General features: G+C 41.0%; 1 protein-coding gene across 4 annotated transcripts in view; it reads right to left on the minus strand.

Moving 5' to 3' along the window:
* WDR70 (WD repeat domain 70) overlaps positions 1-22,355 on the minus strand; it is a 438,306-nt gene that overhangs the window by 8,591 nt on the left and 407,360 nt on the right. For all 4 annotated transcript variants that reach the window (XR_012513868.1, XR_012513869.1, XR_012513870.1 and 1 more), the window contains one exon: positions 2,329-2,388. The gene's annotated coding sequence lies outside the window, so the exon portion shown is untranslated. The remainder of the gene's footprint in view (positions 1-2,328; positions 2,389-22,355) is intronic.

Below are 22,355 nucleotides of genomic sequence, written 5' to 3' on the forward strand. Positions count from 1 at the left end.
CCGGCACACCCCTGGCCAGAGATAATGCTAATGGAAAGAGGTAAGTTGAAGGGTTGAAGGGAGGCAAGAGGACAAGCTGCAGTCATCAAACAGTGCCCTTGGCCTGCGCAGCAAGAGGAGGCTGAAGAGCAACTGGGGAGACATCCTGAAGCACAGAGCCCCTCACGAGATATGAACATGGGAGCAGCTCAGAGGAGAAAAGGTGTTGGGATGCGTTCCCTAATGGGCGACCCCACTTGCACTACTTTAAAACATGAAAAATCCAACTTCCAGCCAGTTGCAGTGGCTCATGCCTGTAATCCCAGCACTTTGAGAGGCTGATGCAGGAAGATCGCTTGAGGTCAGCAGTTCAATATCAGCGTGGGCAATGTAGTAAGACCCCACCCTTCTCTACAAAATAAAAATTAAACACGTTAGCCAGGCACAGTGGTGTGCATGTATAGTTTCAGCCATTCAGGAGGCTGAGGCTGGAGGATCACTTGAGCCCAGGAGCTTGAGGCTTGCAGTGAGCTATGATTGTGCCACCATACTAGAGCCTGGATGACAGAGCAAGACCGTGTCTCAACAACAACAACAACAACAACAAAAACCTTAAAATAATTCCCTCTCATGTATCTATCTATAGATAGGTAAGACAGATAGATAGGCAGACAGACAGACAGACAGGGATATAGGTGATATAGATATAGATACAGATATATTAATAAATATACCCTACTGGTTCTGAGTAACACCATATTAAAAATAAAAGCAAATGAAAACAGCATTCCTCAGTATCTCCCCTAACACCAAGAGAGAAGTGAAAATAATTTAAATGGAGGGAAATGTATATATAGTTTCCTATTTTCTTAAGAACGGAATAAAACATGGAAGACTATCTGCAATAGTGTCTGCCTTCCCCAAGGGAGACAGGCAAATGCATACTGGCATGAGCATGTGCTATTCAGGTTGGAGAGCTTCTGTCTGCTCCCCTGGGAGAATCTGGCCCTGTAAAGCAGCAAGAGGAGGCTGAAGAGCAACTGGGGAGACATCCTGAAGCACAGAGGCCTGCTTTCGTGTGTGCTTTAGGAGCTGCGGTCATCCAGGCTGGAGAAGTGAACAGGGTGCGCAGAGTTGATCCTGCTGAATGGCATCCACTTCCCAAGAGTTGGGATGAACCCATCAAGGTCTCAACAGAGGGCTGGGACAGCATAGCTTCTCCCTCTGTAGACTAGGGCTGCTGAATGCAGGGAAGTCCATGTAACCCTAGAGAGGCCAGTGGGTCTCTCCACAATCCTACTCCCCAGCTTCTGGTAACATCTACCATCTGCTCACCTCAATGGACCTGCTCTCTGTTCAATAAGCGGAGTGTTTGAATTCCACATTTTCCTTTATAAAAATCCTCAGAAGGCCAAATCTCAAAAAACATCCACATGTAAAAGTGGGCTTTGGAAGAGAAAATAGAATGAGGAGGAGCACTGTTACTCTCAGGCCCAGGAAAGAGGGTCCCCTTGTCCTCTGGTTGTGCCCTTTCTTATGGGGTGGACAGTTGGGGGACACAGAGATGTACCTACCTGGAGCCTACAGCTTGCATGTCATCTTTCAGACTATGTCTTGGGTACCAGAGACCCTGAATCCCCTTTTCAAGTGGTCTCAAGTCCACTTCAAGAGCTTTCCCCAGGCCTGTTCTCTCCAAGGCAGGTCACACCACCAGTGCACACACCCCTAAGCCACAGGGTGCTGTTTGCAGGGATACAGTTTGGATGTGTAGGCTAGAATGTCCACACGCCTATGTGTACTGCCCCTTTATGTGGGACTGCCAGGGTGGGAAGAGATGAGGGACAGGTCACAGGTCGTGGGCTAGATGTCCACACCCTCTGAGCCTCCACAATCCTGCACGGTGCTTCAGGAGCCCACATATTCTCAGTGCACACCAGCCCACTTGTGCACAAATGTCTTTATCAAGGCAGGAGGGTGGAGCATCTTTTATTCAACAGTTTGCCAGCTTGATTTATCACTTTTAAATATTTAGACATTGTATATGAGCCTCCGTTTTTACACCTGAGGGCCCCACAGAAGTTAGGGAAGGGCCTAGGGATGGAAAAACGATTAAGGAAGGGTGGGGATTATTAGGATAGAAAAAGACCAAAATTGTTTCTTTGCTATGTGGTGCTTAAAATAGTGCCCGGCACATAGTAAGTATTCAAATATTTGTTGAAAGGGAAAAGTTGGAGGGAGACAGGAGGGAGAGGGAGAAAGAGCGGGGAAGGAATTTGTGTTAAACCTTTCACGCTTTCAGGAGTTTGTGATACGGAGTCAGAGAGGTCAGAATTCAAATCCTGTCTTTACCATTCCTCTTGTGCATGCTTGGGCAAGTGTTTCAACGTCTCTGATCCTCCATGTCCTCATCTGGAAAAAAGAAAAGCCATGCTTATCACAAAGAAGAACAAATTAGCATTAACTGCTTACACTGTTCTCAAGACCATCACCATTTTCATTAAATGCTCCACTCCCTCAATTCCATTTAATTTATAAGCCATAATCTGAGGATCAGTTTGTTTCAAATAACCTCAGGGAGGCTATTTCTACTGACATGCCAGACGCAGAGGGAGAAATCTTTCATGCTCAGCCCCACCAACATCCTCAAATGCCCCCCTATCACCATAGCAGGTGCTGCTGGTACCCACCCATACCCCTAGGCACTCGTCATTTCAGTACTCAGTAGCTTGACTTCCAGTTGCCAAACCAGCATTGCTTTGCATAAAGGCATCCTCAGACCTCCAGAGCTCACTTAGCCACTAGCATGACAGGACTTCCTTCAACTAATGATGGGCAAGAGTTGGTAGAAAACTCTGGCTCTCTTACTCCTAGAGTAAGATAACTCTGAGGTCCATGTTCTACACTGAATACCAACAGGATCATGTTCTAGTTACCCTTAGTGATAACTTGCTTGGTAATAGACACTTTGGTTGCTATACAAGTACACCTAAGTATGGCCATGCCAGTTACTACAGCCAGTATTCCTTCTAATTGCTCAGTACACATGCCTTACCACTTGCTAAATATTTTGCAAATCACCCCCTCACATTGAACCAACAAGTTGTTCCTCCAAGTGATTCTTAGGAAACATGAATATTGTACAAAACTAGATCCAATAGCGATTTCACCTAGTAAACTACCATTTATTAGGCTCCCTCTTGTTCCTGTGATGTATGGCATTAAAAGGCAATAGTTAAATGAAGAAGAAACTGACAATAAAAGATCATTCAATGCTTCCAGCAAACACCACGGGTTTTCGTTGCTGTTGGAAATCTTCCCATGCGTGTGAGTGAAGTGCCATGACTACACACAGTGCATCAAACAGGGCATCTGCTCCCAAGTGCTTTCGTACTTGGCAGTGACCTCAAGGGCTTGACAAATATGTTGTCTCCGTGTTTTTATTTATTATCTCATAATCCTTTGGATGGTGACAAATTCTGAGATTATAACAAATATATTACGATACTAATATAAATATAATGTAACAAAAAGATGACCTAGATCTATGGCAGGTGAATGCCAAACCAAACATCGGCTAAACCGAGCAGCTGTTTGCAATTAGGTCCAATTAACAAGTTTTAAACACGGCATGATGGGAACCTCTTTGAAGCATGTTGCTCCACGCAGGTTTTGCTGGAAAGGGGTTTCCCAATGGGAACCAGTCAAAACCCACAGCTGAACAGCTTCACTTCCTCTTTAGACTTCAGTGCTATGCAGAGTTCACAATTTTAATTCATTCCCCCCCCCCCGATTTTCTGTATAAATATTTCAAACATGTAATGAAATGTCTGGAAAGGCATTTTTGCTGAAAAGGACATTGTGAAACCAGGAAGGAGGAAAGCAGAGGGCAGGGCTCCTGGGCTCTACTTGGCAATCTGCTGAATCGATGAGCTCTACAGAAAAGGAAATTACAAAACAACATCTATGTTTTCGATAAGGCATACAAGAGCATCATCTACTCTGAAATAAAAGCTCCACAAGGGCAGGAACTTGGTCATCATTGTATCTGTAGTACCTACTAACTAACTGGCACACAGCAGACCTACTATAGATATTAGGTGAATGAATGAAGAGATATTTACTGAATGAATAAACAAATGCATGAATGAAGTAACAAAATGAAGAAAGTATATACATATGCTTGGAAAACACAAGCTATTTAACAAAATCTAACCCACATGAATATGTGCAACACAAAAGCACACAGAGACACACGTACAACACACACACACGGTAAAAGGCAGAAATTTGTCTTGATTCTCCTAATTATTTTGCTGGTCCTGCCTATTTGGTGATTTTCGGGACCTAAATTTCAGCTTCGTTTTTCATATCTGATGAAAAGATGGGAAACGCAAGGTTGGGCAGGATGCACCTAGAATGGTGCCTGGCACATGGTAAGCACATCATAAATATCTGAGGACTAATGCGTAAAAATACTACATGGTGCTTGGTTCCACCATCCCTGACCAGCAAACGCTCTGACATCTCCATGTTTCACTCCCTGTGCATTTCCTAAGTCTTGTTCACTGGTTTTCCTGCCAGTCCCTCTCATTCAAGGACACTAGGCCCAGCTCCAAAGGAGAGTTTAGGAAGAAGAGAGAGGGAGCCATCTTCCTTCCCTCCAGGCCTCATTTCTGAGGCAGTGGAGTCAGTGGCTTTGTTGCAGAGGAGATGAGATGCTTATTTAGGAGATGCTCTGCAAACAGTGAGTGATCAGCCAGGAGGCAGGGCTTCAAAACCTGGGCTGCCTGTTACAATGATGCTTCCTGGGTCCCAGCCCTAAAGGATCATACTCAGTGGGTTGGGGCATAACCCAAGAATCTGCACAGTAACAACCACCCTGGCGATTCTGATGCAGATGATAAACTACTAGAGCCCCTGGACTGGAAGGAAAGCCTTCTGGAAGGAGAAAGATGTTCATCCCAGAGTGCCTACATCTGGTGGATCGGTGCCCTGAGGCATCCTTCAGGGAAGTCCTCAAACATTCTCTAAACAAGACTTTAGCTGACTTAAATTTAAAAGAGAAAGAACACACATTCTTTCTTTTCTGTGATGGTAGGAAACACACACAATTCACAACCAAAAGATTTTAGTTCCCCAAAAGTCTAAAAACGCACTAATAAAGAAAGGACCCTGGAGCGCTACTGACAAAGACAAGCATGCTTCCCAAGCAAAAGACCCACTTTCCCCTTAAGGGAAAAATCCCAGGTTTGAAAGTATCACAGAAAGGAAAAGAAAGACAACTAGAAAACAGGAGTTGGAAATGTTGATGCTTTAAAAAGCAAGGAAGTGGGGCAGAGGCACTGACATCTGAATTACCCAAGTGACAAAGTCTTAGGACAGAGAGAGGGCTGACACAGAGCTAGTCTCCATTAAAGTGTTAGAATGACAAGTTTCTGCAACATGATAATTTAGGGACTTGTAATATATCTGTCCACACAATAGCTAATTTCAGAGTCAATGATGTACTCCTTGAAGACAATCTGGAAACCTGGAAAATCCAAGACAAATGGTCTGTTAGCATAAAGGATCTCAGTGGTTTAAATCCTTCATATATCATGGCTGCATGAAAGGATTCCTCTGTAAACAGAGGAGCAAGACCACACTGCCTTACATCAAGACCTTTTAAGCTTGTTTAAAAGGGGGCATTATTTTCCACTGGCAAGTAAGTTTCTTCTTTCTCTCTTTCTCTCTCTCTCTGTTACACGCACACACACACACACACACACACACACACACACACACACACACCTATCTATTTGTGCACACGGAGGAAAACTCTTTTGACAGGTTTTTAAGTTTTAAAGGCCTAAGTCTTTTGGTACTACTTTGGGAAGCTTCCAGCTATAGACTAGAGCAGCTACAGCCCAGCCTGGTGAGACATCAGTCTCTCCATGAGCTGGCCAGCATCACCTACTCCCCGCCCCTACCTTCCTGTCCTTCAGCCAATAGTCTATTTGCTTTTTTTTGCCTTTCTGAATAAACGAAAGTACTTACTTTTTGTTTAGTGTCAAATACAGTTTAGAAAATTAAGTGGTGAGTGTAGATAACAAGCATTTTATGTCAGCTATGTAACATGAGCTTCAAGTCCATTTCTGTTGACTCAACTATCAGGCTTATGGCAAAGACTTCATGACTACAGGATGGATAGGGGTGTGTTGGCCATATACGTTGGGAGGAAGAGAAACAGAAGAAGGAAGAACAGTCAGAACAGGCTGGAGTAATAAATAACCATTCCCAAAATCTCAAAAAAAAAAAAAAAAAAAAAGAAAGATATCTTTCTCACTCTACTACATATCCATCTCAGGTCAGTGGGGGGTGGGATGGAGGGTGGGGACCACTCCGTATCTCCTTATTCCAAGACCCAGGCTGGCGAAGTGGCCACCAATTCCTACATTGCCAGGCATATGGGGGAGGGAAAGAAAGCTCTGCACAGCCTTGCACCAGCAATTAAATGCTTGATCTAATGGTGACACACAGCATCTCCACGCATATCGTATTGTCTAGAACTGGTCACACAGCCCAGCCACCAGTCACCCAACGACAAGGGGGTCAGGAAGTGAAATCCTACTCTGTGCCTGAAAGTCAAAGATCCAGAAAGATTTGAAGAACAGCACTAATGACCACCAATAAGGGAGCACAGGAGAAGACCTGCTGCTGACAAAGACACACCGAGAAATCCCACTACTGTCACTGACTGTACCCAGATTCTAACTCAACAGCATCTCCTACTGCCTGTAAAATCTGCAGAGTAGAAGGTATGTCACAAAGCATAAACGAGCTTTCATCCCAATATCTAAAAAAATTATCATGCACCTCTATTAAGAGTGAGATTTTGGCAGAAGACAGGTGATAGGTGTTGCTTTGTAATTTTAAAAAATAAATATTTTTGTTAATTATACAATATTTTCAAAGTGTTTTCATATGCCATGAACTAGGCATTGTCATGTATTAATTTTAAGAACAAAGTTGGTTGGGCTTTTCTGAAATGTTATTGACTAGGTGGGAAAGAACAATTAAAAGGTTCATCACCCTTGGACTCAGAAATTCTACATCTAGAAATTAATCCTAAGAAAATAAGCAGAAATGCAGATAAAGATTTATGTAAAAGCATTTGTCTTCATTTTTTTTGGTAAGACAGGGTCTCACTCTGTAGGCCAAGCTGGAGTGCATTTGCATGATCACAACTTTGCAGCCTCAACTTCTTAGGCTCAAGCGATCCTCCCACTTTAGCCTCTCAAGTCACTGGGACTACAGGTGCCCACCACCACACCTGGCTAATTTTTGTATTTTTTGTAGAGATGGTGTTTTGCCATGTTGACCAGGATAGTCTCAAACTCCTGGGCTCCAGCAGTCTTCCCATTTCAGCCTCCCAAAGTGCAGGGATTACAGGTGTGAGCCACCATGCCCAGCCTAAAATATTTTTATGTTTTATAGAATGTTTTCTATAGAATTATTATTAATACTTCAAACTGGAAGTAACATAAATGTCTAATAAAATGGAATGGGTCAAAGAATCATGGCTACATTCATACAACAGAATATTGTATATCAGTTTGGTGAAATGGCTCAGCAGGCTGGCATGATAATACAATGAACTACTCTGTTGCCATTAGGAATCACAATTATGAGGGTTATCTAGAAATATGAAAAAACTACATGAAGTAATAATAACAAGACAAAGTAGAACTCAATAATATACATATTAAAATTCTATATGACATAAATCAGTTCTACATTAAATTCAGAAAAGATTAGGGCATGTATTAATGTTCCAGAAATTAGTGTTTTTCTGATGATTTTGCTTATGTTCAGATGCTTTGTTAAACTCTTGTTCAGCTGATGAAAGAAGAAATGAAAAGGGAGGGGAAGAGAAAAAGAAGATAGAAAAAAGGAAGAAGGGAGCAGAAAGAGAATGATTTAGAAAATGTATTGTAGCAACTGCCGTAACATCTCCAGCTATCAAAGAACAATGTGATTTTAGTCTACCAAAATGTAAGAATTTTTGCTGTTCGTTAAATACATGGAAAGTACTGAAAGATCTTCAATATTTCTACATCACGTTCACAGATACAATCGCCACTTAGGAGAATTGAGTTTTGGCCTCTAAGCAGCGGCCTCTAAGCCACCTGGGAGGCTTAATAAAATGCCTAGTGAACTGGCTGGGTGTTTCTGCGCTAGGTAGTACTTGGTCTGGCTAATTCCAGTTGGTAGCATAGTCCAGGAAGTCTGAGTGATAAGGCTAGGTCTAGGTTTAGTCAAACTTTGTGCAGCCCTCCTTGAGGATGAAACAGAGGGCCTAGAAGCTAGTGTTAGAAATCTTCAAATAAACAAGAAACTTTTTTCAACCCAGTAGGCTACCAACAATGAGATATCATCAAACACCCACCAAAACGGATAAAGTTAAAAAGACTGACAATGGTAAGGATGGTAGAGCAATTAAGCTGGTAAGGATGTAGAGCAATTGGGCCCCTCATACATTGCTGGTGAGAGTGCAGAATGGTACAACCACTCTGGAAAACTGTTTGGCCCCTTTTAATGTAATTCCACTCCTAGGTTAATACTTGAAATAAATGAATGTATCTGTCCACAAAAAAGACTTGTTCAAGAACGTTCATGATGACATCAGTCATAATAGTTCAGATTTATTCCACGTCTCTTTTCTCTGAAATGAGTGACTTCCCAGGACATGGTTGGGTCCAGGAGCACAAAAGGGCAGAAGAAACTTGCCATGCCTATTGAAGTCTCACTCAGAACTGACACATAGTCACTTCCGTCCTTCCTATTGACCAAAGCAAGGCACATGGCAAAGCACTTACTGAGCATTTACTGGAAGTGTGACTCTTCTCATGCATTTTAATCTTCACAACAATACAGTGAGATGAGTACAATTATTATCTTCTTTTATAGATGTTAAGACTGTAAATAATATTTCCAAAGTCATGAGACTAGTAAATGACAGGGATTTTAGTGCAGAGAATTACACTCCAAAGCCCCTTATGCTGAAACTAGAGTTAGAAGATCTTAGATCCAGCTTTTACTCTACTCATACAGCCATCACAAAAGTCTATGGAGTGAATTGGAACATAAATTTTTAAGTGGCTTCAACAAGTCACTTAACCTATTTGGCTTTCAATTTCTTCTTGTGTAAAATGAGAGTTATACTAGATTGACCTCTAAGCTTGATTCCACTTATAAATTTAATGCCAAGATTCTGTGAACTCAGTGGAACACTTACCTGATAACAAATGTAAATGGATAATTTGCTAATTTCTACAAATGAGCCCCAAACTACCCCTGATTTCAATATAAGCAACCATATTTAGGGAAGTCACAATGAGATGATTAAATCTGTGTAGAACAGATGCTAATTTAAATCCCATTGTTTTTAAACGAATTTTGCTTTTTGGTTAATCCTAAAAGCACTAGAAAAAAGTCATTCATTGTAGAAATAAAATTCCTTATTTAACAAAGGAAATTAAATAAATTCCTTTGTTAATGCAAGATTGTTCTTCATTTTTTAATGGCAAATTGCAGTTCCCATGGAAGCATGGTTATGCTGCTAGCACCTGAGTCTTATCCTCTACACTCTGCACCTTTCCTATGGGGAAAAAGTAGAGTGAGGTCAATGCCCAGGAGGGCTGCAAATCCCATTCTCATAAAAGCAAGAGCAACTGCTGAAATTGCCTCACACCTACTGTTACTCAAAATAACCTCTGAACATTTTCTAATAATTTTTTTTAACCAGTGTACTTCTCTAGTCTTTCCTAATGGTCTTACAGACTTAGAAAACACAGATGACTTCTACTTGTTTGCATCTCTATGACCACTTGGTACTGTACTGTTTTGTAAAACTGGATGGATGGATGGATGCACAGATGCGTGAATGCATGGATAGACAGACAGACAGATGATAAGCTAACACACACACTGTACCTCTGTTAGTAATGCTCTTTCCAGTTCACTCTACCACTTTCACCTAATTAAATTAACTCCTATTCACATGTTGGCTCTAGGCTCAAGCATTTTCTCAGAGAAGCTTTCGATGATCCCCAGTCAAGATCAGCTTCCTTCATTTTGTCCTTACATAGCATAGTGTTCCTTTCTTCAGATCACTAAGCTATATGGGGTTATGTACTCATCAGTAGGATCACATACATGTTTAATGCTCATCTCTTCTAGACCATAAATTCCATGAGAGTGGGACCACATATGAGCTTAAAAAAAGAATGAACAAATAAATGAATAGATGAAATGAATGAACAGTGAGCTATGAGTTTGGAACTTGGTTATAATCATAGTATAATAATATAGATATTTCTACTAAATCTATCATATAGATATTTCTGCTATAATCATAAAGTTGCAGTAGTTAAGTAGAAAACTTCAAGGTCAAATGGCACTTACATAATAGAAGAATCTTAGAGTTTTGAGGGTCTTTGATTCTATATCCTACACAACGTGGGAATATTTGCATTGAATATTTGACCTGTATGAACAGAGTGTATAATCTGTGTATGACTTGATTTTTTGAATAGGCATTTAATTCCTTGGGAAATGTCATTGGCTATGGTACCCTAAAACTCTGAGATGTTTAATTAAGTTCATATTAGTGCACATTTTATTCTAAAGGATTATTTTATTCATGATTTTTCAATTAATCAATTTATAGATCTACCTAACTCAATACAGATGTAAGATATTGATTATATTATTATTTGTGTCAGGAATGTGTTTGGTATAAGTAGCTAAGAGCTCGATTAACAATGGCTTAAACCACAAAGACATTTGTAGTTCACTTAGCTGGATGTACAAGTTCCCAGGGATGATGTAGAGGCTTGATGATGTCAAGGTGTATGCAATAGGTGTGTGCATGTGTGTGTATACACACATACTGTGTAAACTAAATTATGTGGAAATGAAATATTCAATGAAATCATCTAAAGTGCACCAATTACGTCACTATTTAGACAAATGTTAAATTATTCACAAAATAATTTAGGACTGATTCAGGACTCTTTGCTTTAGTCTAGGAGTTGGCAAACTATGGTCCAAATGTGCAGCTGGCAAACTAAGAACACTTTTTACATTTTTTAAATGCCTAAAAGAAATTAAAATTAAACTTCAGACTATTTGACTTCTAATCTGCGTTTTGCAAATCTAGATTTTTAATCTGACCTTTCTGAAAATGAGACCCACCCATATAGGCACCTACAGTTCTGGATTTTACAATGAAGAGATTCCCCAGAAAAATGACCATGGACCATGTTATCATCACGTGTAATATTTGAGAATTAAGCTGGTTCTCCCTAGTATGAGCCAGAAGCCGTATGCGATGACTTTCAGATTCCTCCCTTCTTCTGCTTCCTTCCGAGATGAGCACTGGTTGATGTGCTGATTCCATTGTGATGCAGTCTCAACTTGCAGCCTGACCCTGCCAGCTGACTACATGGTCTTTGCCTGTTACGTACCCATGCGGACAGCTTGTCTGGCACCTGGAGTATTCCTAGTAAATTAGCTCATCAACTCTTCCCCCAACCTGATGCCAGACATATAACTTGTAATAGGGGGGAAAAAATAATAATGTGATGATATCATTAGTTGCTCCTCCCTCTTCCTCGCTCCAGAACCCTGACTGTCCACACAGCATTGTGCCCAGTCCCAGAAGCAGATTCATGATTAGTCTACAAGACAGGAACATCAATTATCCTTCCTTTAGCCAGCAATTGGTCTAGAGCAAGCACACGAACCAGTTTTTACCAATGAGATGTGAAGGGAAGTCTACTAGGGGATGCTAGGAAGGACTTTCCTCTATGATTAAAGAGAGTCCTGGAAGGAATCCCTTTTCACTCCATTCCCCACTTCCTTCTTGTTTGGGACATTGACCTATAACTCTAGAGAGTTATGACATCAATATTGCACCATGAAAAGAGGCATCACCAACACAGGGACATCAGCAGAATGTAAAGAGCAAGCATCAGGTCTTTAATGACACCATCAAGCCATTACACCAATGCTGGGAACTTGTACATCCAGGTAAGTGAACTACAAATGTCTTCATGGCTTAAGCTGTTGTTAATCAAGCCCTCAGCTGCATACATCAAACACATTCCTGACACAAATAATAATATAATCAATGTCTTATATCAACATGGCACTTCACATTCTTCAAAATACTTTTAAATCCATTACCTTTTTTAATCCTGCCAATAATCCTGCGAAGAGATAGTGCAACTATTATTATCCATCATTTTTACATATATAGAAACAAATTTAGAAAGAATCAATCTCATGTTAAAAAAAAAAAAAATCAAACGATCCAAACCTAGCACTGATTCAGGACTCTTTGCTTTAGTCTAGGAGTTGGCAAACTATGGTCCAAATGTGCAGCTGGCAAACTAAGAACATTTTTTAAATGCCTAAAAGAAATTAAAAGAATACAATTTCATGACACACAAAGATTAAGTGAAATTCAAATTTTAGTGTCCATAAGTTAAGATGTATTGGAATACAGGTATGTTCATTTGTTTACATACTGTCTATGGCTTCTGTAACTGCAGTACTAAAACAGTCAGTGGTTCTTCAGTAGTTATGACCTACTGCATGGCCCACAAAGCGTAAAATATGGACTATTTGGCCCTTTACAAAAAGTTTGCCAACTCTGCCTTAATCCTATCACACCCGCTCGTAAAAACTTATGCTCCAATAAAAATTATACAGAGTGGATAGAACACCTTATTTTTACATCCTAGCATGGTGACCTGAGGTTTAGTTGCTGTTTGTCATTTTTTTCCATCCTGTGACTATAACCTGACAGCTTCGTAATCCCCAGACTACCCAGATAGGAGCAAGGAAGAGGCTTGAGTAACTGCTAATTAATCAGTCTGGCTTGAATTCTCCCTTCAGTAAACACTGGAACACATCTGCTTGAAACAATGTTTTGATGAAACAATCCCTCAATCAAAAAGAAAAAACTCACATCCCATGCATGCTATGCTGCAATTTTTCTTCTCTGAGATTTGCCATCATCTGAATGTAAATGAATCATGCTAAATCTGGTATCAAACCCACAAAAGACGTCTAGGGAGATTATGAGCAACCATGTTACACAAACTAAGATTATGCAAACCATGTAGCAGATATAAAAAAAAGTCATTTTATTTCTTAATCATTTTCTTGCTTTGATCTTTGTAACATAATATTTAATGAACACTACATTTCACTAGATGAGAAAATATATATGAGAATATTTGATAGAGTATCTAGTACATATTTTGTGCTTGTTAAAAATTAGTTGAACCTGAAATTCAATGAACCATGAGGAAGAATATTTTTAAACCACTTAATTATTGAAAAGAATAAGTTATGCATCTTTAGCATATAAATTCTAGGAGTTGGCAGTCTAAGAAGATTTATCTGAAAATAAATTTTTTCTTGTTCTTGTGGCTTTGTTTTAAATCACTTCATAGAACCCCCAAAACATGCCTTAAAAGATACAATACCAGCTTTATTCCAGAGCAGGCCAACATGGTTTCACCACAGTTTACAAATCTTTGCATTGTTATAAAACAGAAACAACATGGCAGTCTGCAAAGATTCTTTCACAAGTCTTAAATTCAAATTATACTCACCCCACTATTACCATTAAAGAGAGGGCCTTGGTTCTTAATGATAAAAGGTTCTTTTTAGAGATTCAGAACTCCTGAGCACTGTCACACGGAGAGCCCAACGTTTTGAGTTTATTTGCTTGATCTGCTGCCCAGCTCCCAGTTTATCTGCTCGATCTGCTGCCCAGCTCCCAGTTTATCTGCTCGATCTGCTGCCTGGTTCCCAGTGTATCTGCTCTCTCTGCTGCCCAGCTCTCAGTTTATCTGCTCGATCTGCTGCCCAGCTCCCAGTGTATCTGTTCTCTGTGCTACCTGGCTCCCAGTGCTAATTACCAAGCTCCAAGTGCTGGTCTGACAGCTCATGTGATAGAAGTACGCTGGCAAAGACACAAACAAACAGCTGCTTGAATTCCAGCAGCATTCAAATCTTAAATAACCTGAGGAAAGTTGCTGAATCAAAAATGAAATCTAAAAAAGTCAAACTCATAGAAGTTGGACTTCTAGAATGGTGGTTACCTGAGGCCAGGGTGGGAGGGATGGCAGAGGAGGGAGGAGGAGGCTGGGAAAGAGGAGATGTTGGTCAAAGCATTCAAAGTTTCGGTTGGACCTAAGGAGTAGGTTCTGGTGATGTATTACACAGCATGGTGACTGCCATTAATAATGATGTATTGTAGATTTCAAGATGGCTAAAACTACTATTTTAAATGCTCTCACCACAAAGAAATGGTAAGTATCTGAGATGACGGCCATGTTATTTAGCCTAATTTGATCATTCTACAATGTGCATATGTATCAAAACATCACATTTTACCCCGTAGATACGTACAATTATCATTTATCAATTAACAGTTAAAAAAAAAAAGTTAAGGAACAAACTCAGGGGAACAGCTCTCAAAACATTCTAGCCAAGAACATAAGGACTACATCCAATTGGCCCAGGCTCCAAAAGAAAAGGAATTGTAAAATGTGCAAACCTACACAAAAAAGTAATGGTTGGAAATGTTATTTCTTTCCTAGACAAAAGTTTTATTTTAATGAGTACATATTCTCTGGGGGAATAGATAAGAAACTGGTAATTTTGTTACCAGAGAAGTGGATGGCTTGAAGATGGCATGAGAAAAATGATCACTTATCACTGAAAATACCTTTGCATTTTTGAAAGCTATAATGTGCATATATAATCTAGCCAAGTTATTGCATTAAGTTTTTAAGATTGCATATTACACACCGAACATGTATCATAAGTAGACCAAAGTTACTAAAAGAATACAATGCAAGATGTGACTTCTAATGAGTCTTCATTCTTTCATTCACTTAACAAGTAGTTATGTGCTAGATACTAAGGAGGCAAAAATGAAATATGTGGTTCCTGCCCTTACAGAACATTTGGTCTAATGTAACCATGGCTCTGCATACAAGCAATTTCATACAATAAGTATGAAGTACAGTAGAACAGAGAAAGGATGCCCAGTAAACATTGGGACATTTATTCCCAGACACAGGTTACAGCCTCCCTGGTAGTCACCTGGAGTCACCAATCACTTAGTACAGAAATGTTGTGATTGTTTAACATTGAGAGTTCCTCTTTTGGAATCAGTTTACAAGCTGTATGAGTGATCCACTGTCATACAGTGCTGCATAACAACCACAAAATCCCACTGGCATACAACAATAAGCATTCCTTGCTTATTCCAGACTGGTCAGAGAGGCAGTGCTGTTGATCTTTACAGGCTCATTTACATGTCTGGGGATGAAGAGTGGAGGGGAAATCAGTTGGCTCTCAGCTCATCTAAAGTGGCCTTGCTTGTGACAAAAGGAGCAATACTGCTCCGTTCCACACATCTCTCATACTCCAGCAGGCTAGCCCAGGCATGTTCTCCTGGCAATGGCATAGCTTTGAAAGAGTAAGTGGAAACATGTTTACCTTGTGGGTCTTGGCTCAAAACTGGCACACTCTCACTAGCATTGCATACGACTGGCAAAGACAAGTCATAGTGCCACTTCAGATTCACAGGATGGGGAAATAGACACCATCACTTTAGCAAGAGGAACTGCAGAGTCCTATAGCAAAGAGCTTAGACACAGAAAAGGGTAAGAACTGAGGCCATCGTTGTAATTTACCACTGAGCCATGAGTAGTCTCTAAATCATCTTCTCTTGGTTTTAGCCCTTCCCGTGCTAGAATTGATTTCAGATGGTTTGGTCTTTGTTCAAAATTCAACCGACCTTCAAAATCCAGAGAACTGCCATCCCTGAATAGAGAGATGCTGTCTCGTGACTTTTTTTTTTTTCTGGTCTCTCAGCACCTGCCAACACAGAGCCTTATGAAGGGAGATCCCTAAATGATATTCGTTGGATGGATGAACAATTGTGTTTGCACGTTACAAAAGTGTTTCAAGTGATAGATGCATATTAGAACATACAGATAGTCTTCTGGGATGACTACTTTGAAACAGATGCCACCTTCTAATATGTTGGTGTCCCTGAGTTTGTATTTAAAAAGACCCATTATATTTAGGTCACATTCCTACTATTCGACATTGTAAAGTAGATACTTACTTGTTTTTTACTCAGATTTCTAAAATAGACCTCCCAGTCTTTCACCCATTATTTTTCAAATAGTGAAGTCATTCTACAAATAGGTATTCCCTAACCTCATGGTGGGTATATTATTGGCTGACTTTCCATTGGCTAGAGAATGCCTCTGGAAAGGATAGCAATGGCCTACCTCACAGAACTGTTCTGGGAAGTTACATTATAGACTGCTCAAAGAAAGGTCTGCAAATTCACCTTGTGTAATATTAATTCTTTACATTTCTAGAGCTGCCTCTCTCTAAAAGAATTCTGAGTGCTTCACATATGGTCCACCAGATCCTCTTAGAGTGTAAATTATGCCCCAGGAGTAAGTTAATTGCTTGCAGGGAGGCATTAACTCTTTCAGGTCACTAGCGTTCCACTTATGGCATTGCAGGAGGGCAGTAATTTACGAAATAATACCCCAGTGACCAGAAAGTATTTGTGCAATATAAATTATTCCCAAGGAGTAACTTATGAACTCAGAAAATCTGGTTTATTATCTCTTCTATTCACACAGATTCCCAGGGAGGGAGAGGAGCAAGAAGAGAAAAATGGGTAGAAAAATAGGTGAGTCTACATGTTTCCCAAGCGCCCACAGCATGTCAGGGGCAGAGCTCCAACTTGAGTTGCCTGATCACTGGCATGCCTTCCTCCCAATTTGAGGCTGTGAGATTTGGGGCTCTCAACTTGAAGTTTCTGCTAATCAGGGCCAGGACTAGGGTGAGGTGAGAGAGGTGCTTGGTGGCCTCACCTGAGTGCTGGCCCTGCTGCTACCTCAGTGAGGGATGCATTAGCGTGAAATACTCAAGGAACCATAAAATCCACACTCACATTCACTGCTTGCTTCTATTAACCCCATAAGTAATTGCTGAGGATTCATGAATCGATTGATTAGTGTTCCCATATGGAGGAAAAACGGAGAAGGCAATGGAGGAGGGGGTGTAGAGAGGAGTGGGTGCCATGTTGCTCTGCTGCCATTCTTGGAAATGGTCAAACAATTCATCTATTTTAGGTAAGAGAAGAGACTAGATTTAAGTCTGTTTATTATGTAATTAATACATGGCAAAGAGGTCTCTTGGAATATTTTGGCTTAAAGGTCCAAATACTGGCCATTTGCATTGGCTCATATCTGTTATCCCAGCACTTTGGGAGGCCAGGTGGGAAGATAGCTTGAGCCCAGGAGTTCCAGACCAGCCTAGGCAATATAGGGAGACTCCATCTCTATTTTTTTAAAATAAATAAAGGTCCAAATACTGAGTCCTTGTCAGGGTCAACTGACCACTATGAATTCCCATTCTTTAGGAAGGTTCCAAAAGTGTGCAACAGGAACTAGGCGGTCTGCAAAAGAATTAGGATACAGGTATCTTGACTCTCCACTCAAATCTCTTTCACCCAACCCCCACCTATCTCTGCCTTTTTGATGGCTGTTTAAAAGTCAATTGCAGAAATGCCACAGGCTTTTAAGGGAAAAAAAATCTATTTAGTGCTCTGCTGTCTGCCTAGGAGTTTTGCTGTTCCAAAAGGCAGCAATCAACTTCTTTTCAAAGTTCTGCTCCCCTATTCAGCCTGACATTAACCTCTGCCCCCAATAGAGATCCCTGTTGACTTATCTGAATTTTGACTTATTTCTTGCCTCAATAAAATATACTAAATCACAATTTGAAAAGTGACAGAACACTCCCTGTGTGCCCCCTTCCATACACACACACACACACACACACACACACACACACACACATACACACGTAAAACCAGTGAAATTTTATAGCACCCTTACTTGGAAGGTAAGACTGTCAAAGAGTGGCCTCAGGTAAGTCATTTAATCACTCTCTGCCACCATTTTCTCCCCTGGTAAGATGAGGAGCTTGGACTAGAAGTCTCAGATCCCTTCCAGTTCTGGAATTTCACAATTCTGGAGCTGATAAATATCATCAAAGTTAAAACTTTGACTTACACTGGAGTCAGCAAATCATAGCGTTTGGGTCAAACCTTGTCCACTGCCTGCTTCATATGGTCCATGAGCTAAGAATGGTTTTTACATTTAAAAACCAAAAATAGAGAAAAATCAAAAAGTATTTCATGGCATAGAAAAAATTACATTATCATTTACATATCTTCTATGGCTGCTCTTGCAACACAAGAATAGAGCTGAGAAGTTGCAACAGAGAAAGTATGCCTGAAAAGCCTAAAATATTTACTATCTTTACAGAAAATATTTGCTAACCCCAGACCTAAGCCAACAGACCATTTGCACAGTGAGAAAGTCTGCCGCAACAATCTCACCTGATTGAAGTTTCATCTCTGGAAAAGAGGAATCTCACATAGTAATTTCAAATGCCAAAAACAAAATTAATGGACAATTAGTCTGATCCTTATGAAAGAAACCGGAAATCACTGATAAATCTTCCTTGCCAATGTCAGGATTGATTTCTTGTGAGAAATTATTTACTCCAAAGAATTTGTCACTTCCCACTACTTTGCAAAAAGGCCATTACAGTGAATTTTTACCCTTCCGGTTTTTTTTTGTTGTTTTGTTTTTTGTTTTTTGTTTTTCACTTTTTTTAAGTAGTCTGAAGGCAAATCTATCTTTCCTTCTTGAGTAATAGGATCATTCGTGAAAATGGCTGTTAAAGAGCAAGCAAGCATGGAACAAATTGCGGTCCAATAAAGCAGTTACTTTGAAAAGGAAATTGCCCTGCTTAAGTGATGGATTTTGTTTCAGTCCTCACGACCCAAGTTATGAGGCAGTCCAGGGACCCGGGTCCTGGCCCTTATAGTCAAAGTAGCTGCAAAGCCCCACTGGGAGCTCGCCAAGGACTCTGTGAATGGTCAAAAGCCGACCCACCCACCCCACCACTTCTCCAGGCTGCAGCCCTACAGGGTCACAGAGGCTGAGCAAGAATGTAGCAGCACCTAGCATTCAGTCTCCTCCAGTGACCCTTTCAGCCAGCCTGGAACGTCCCCTTGCCCCCACCTCCTCTCTGCTTACCTACTCCAATCAAGGCCTACTTCGAGTTCCATAGCCTTATAATATCCTGTTTTATTTTTCATCATTTTATGGTTGTGTTTTCTCTTCCCAAGGACTGTAAGATCCTTTGGCACAAATTGTACTGATCATTTAGACAACTTTCAGTTAGAGACTACAAGGAATCCTGGCAAAGAGTGTGATAGTGGTGAAATGCGACATTAGTAGGGCTTTGAACCCTTTTTCTCAAAGAGGAGATGGGAGGCTTGAACAATGTTTGCTTTCTCTGATTCTCAGGAAGGGCTTCCTAGATAAAAAGCTGAGATCTGGGGACAATGTGAGAATCCTTAGCAGTATGCTTCTGTTGTTGCTTTATCAGAAGATGTTCTGCCTATTGAGAGAAGAGTTGGTGCTGCAAATTTGTCCTTTCTGGACTTTGCTGAGGAACAGCTTCAAATCAAACTGTTTTGTTTCCTTGAGAACAGAGAAGATGGAGCCTCGGAGCTGTAAGGCTCCCTACTTTCAGCTTATGGGGGCATGATAACAGGCCATCCCCTTGTTAAAACACCAAATGCCTGGTTCCCATCTTAACTCTATTCGAGGCAGTCACTTTAGAAGGAACTTTTGCTGAATTCATCTGCATGCTGTAGCCATGTAAATAAATGTTCTTTCAAAATCAGAAATATTTGCTTTAATTCTAGATTAATGTTTTCCTTTATATTACTGTTTTAAGATACTTTGTATTTTGAAAGAAATTTAATATTTTGCAAGAGTCTTAGTCCTGGAACCTATCAAAATAGGACTTCTTCATTTTGCTTTCAAAAAGAATCATAAGATGATTGCAACCACTGGAAAAAGATAAACCCAATTCAGTAACCTGAGAGCATCTAAAAAATCACCTCCTGAGCTCCACCCCTCAAGAGATTCTGATTTAATTGCCCTGAACAGGGCCTAGGTCTGGGACTTTTTTTTTTTTTTTTTCTTTTTTTTTTTTTTTTTTTTTCATTTTTGAGGCAGTGTCTCACCCAGGCTGGAGTACAGTGGTGCAATCTCTGCTCACTGTAATCTCCACCTCCCAAGTTCAAGAGATTCTCTTGCCTCAGCCTCCTGAGTACTGGGATTACAGGTACCCGCCACCACAACCAGCTAATTTTTGTATTTTTAAGAGACTGGGTTTCACCATGTTGGTCAGGCTGGTCTCGAACTTCTGACCCCAAGTGATCCACCCACCACAGCCTCCCAAAGTGCTGAGATTATAGGCACGAGCTACTGTGCCCAGCCTGTAGATCTGGGTATTTTCACACTGTTCATGTGAAAATCAGACTCCAGGACATGAGTATCAAACATACTTCTGTTGGAGTATTTATCACTTTATACCACCAGTAATCATGTGCATATCTCCCTCTCCTTAGTGATGGTTTCTGAAGGGCCAGGAGAGGGCTGTCAAAACCTGAAGTGCCTACCATTAACCCAGCTCCTTCTGAGGAAGTATCTGCTGTGGAGGGAAGGTAGGGAGGAACTCTAGGAAGTATCTCAAGCAAAGGTGGCCAGGCTCTGTACTCTGTGATGCCGACGACCTGGACACGGATGATTGGACCAGGATAGGCACCTGCCCCCAGGTCTGCTGATCTACAGGGTATTTTGCAACCTGTAAGGAGCCTGATACAAAGGCTCAGTCCAACTCTCACCCCTGGTGAACCCCCAGCGGGGCCAACTAGATCCTTTCACTAAAGGAGTTTAAATGTGAGATCAACTGAGAGCTGAGCAGTTGGTAGCAGGAGCAGAAGCCAAAGGACACCCAGGGAAAAACAGTGAGAGAGGAGCTGAATCACCTTGGTGGCTAAGCCTGTTAGTAGGGATCGGCAGATGCCTGCTGCTGAGGGGGCAGTGAGATAACCCAGTCACAGAGCCGTATCCTGAATGACCTTCCAGTTCCTGAACTTCAATCCAGTTTTCGTGAGGCCTGGCTGGGTGGCCTTTCCGGAAGGCTTTTCGGAGACACGTGGCTGAATGGTGGAGATTCCGGTCAGCCTTCCTTCCACAGTAAACTCCCAATACTTAGGATAAACTCAGTGGTATCTATTCCCCCCACAAGAAAGCCTAATCAACACAATGCCCAGGGTCTAGCACTTTGCCTGGCACACAGCAAGTGCTAAATATTTTCAGGTGCTTGATGGCCTAACCATCCCCAGCAAAAAGCCTGCTGAAAATAAAGAAATCATTCAGAGTAAGAACATTGATGAGGGCCGTCTTCAAATTCCAAAAACAATGTTAAACGGTGATAAATATATTAAGCTTATTCTGTCCTCCAATTTCCGAATTTCTACCATAAATCTACCAAAGGAAATGTCATTTTCTGCAGAACTGCAGAGAGCATCCTAATTTCAGCTAAGGTATGTTTGGATGACTTGATTTTCACTTCGCTTAATCTTAAATCACAGCAACGTTAGTAAGAACAATTTTCCTCCCACACTCGCTTCACTGACAAACCTGCAAAGTAGCTGATCTTTGACTTTTAAGAAGTTTAATAATACATGATCTTCCCCCTACACTGCCACACGCATTTCCCCTGCCTATTGTCTGTATCAGCTACTTGAAGAACACATACTCCCCAACAACCGGATGAGTCATAAAATAAGAGGTACATGGATGTAAACTGAGCCTGTTTACACTTTCCCTGGCCCCAGCTAATAACATAAAAGATGTCCCACTGAATTCAGGTCCAATGGCTTCCGGAAAGCAGGTTTCTGCTTAGCAAAGACATGCCCTATTTAGTACATTATTTGAGAGATAGAGCCAATTCCATGCCCCATGTGAACGAAACGTATTTCATGCACAGGGTGTGTAAGGACTTGCCCTCCTCCTGTCCTCTACAAAAGAAGGCTCCGGCAGCTTCTGGTGGTGAGCTAACCAGCAAAAGGAATGCCCAGAAGGTCTCACCTCTCCCATCCACAGAGCTCTGGGATGGGGGCTCTGGAAACTCAGCACCCAAGGGGCTGCTTGCTGAAGTTTCCCATTTGCATTTTCGAAAATCTGGATAAAAGCAGGTTTAGCTCAACCTCCCCAGACCCGTTCCCAATAAAGTAGTCTTATGCCTCTGGAATTGGGATTTTGAATGTATGTGCCTACCCCATGTCTGGTATTAGATTACAACAGCATGAAAATGGAGCCTAGGACTGAGGAGCCGGC

The sequence above is a fragment of the Saimiri boliviensis genome, chromosome 1, assembly GCF_048565385.1.
Source record: "Saimiri boliviensis isolate mSaiBol1 chromosome 1, mSaiBol1.pri, whole genome shotgun sequence".
Lineage (NCBI taxonomy): Eukaryota > Metazoa > Chordata > Mammalia > Primates > Cebidae > Saimiri > Saimiri boliviensis.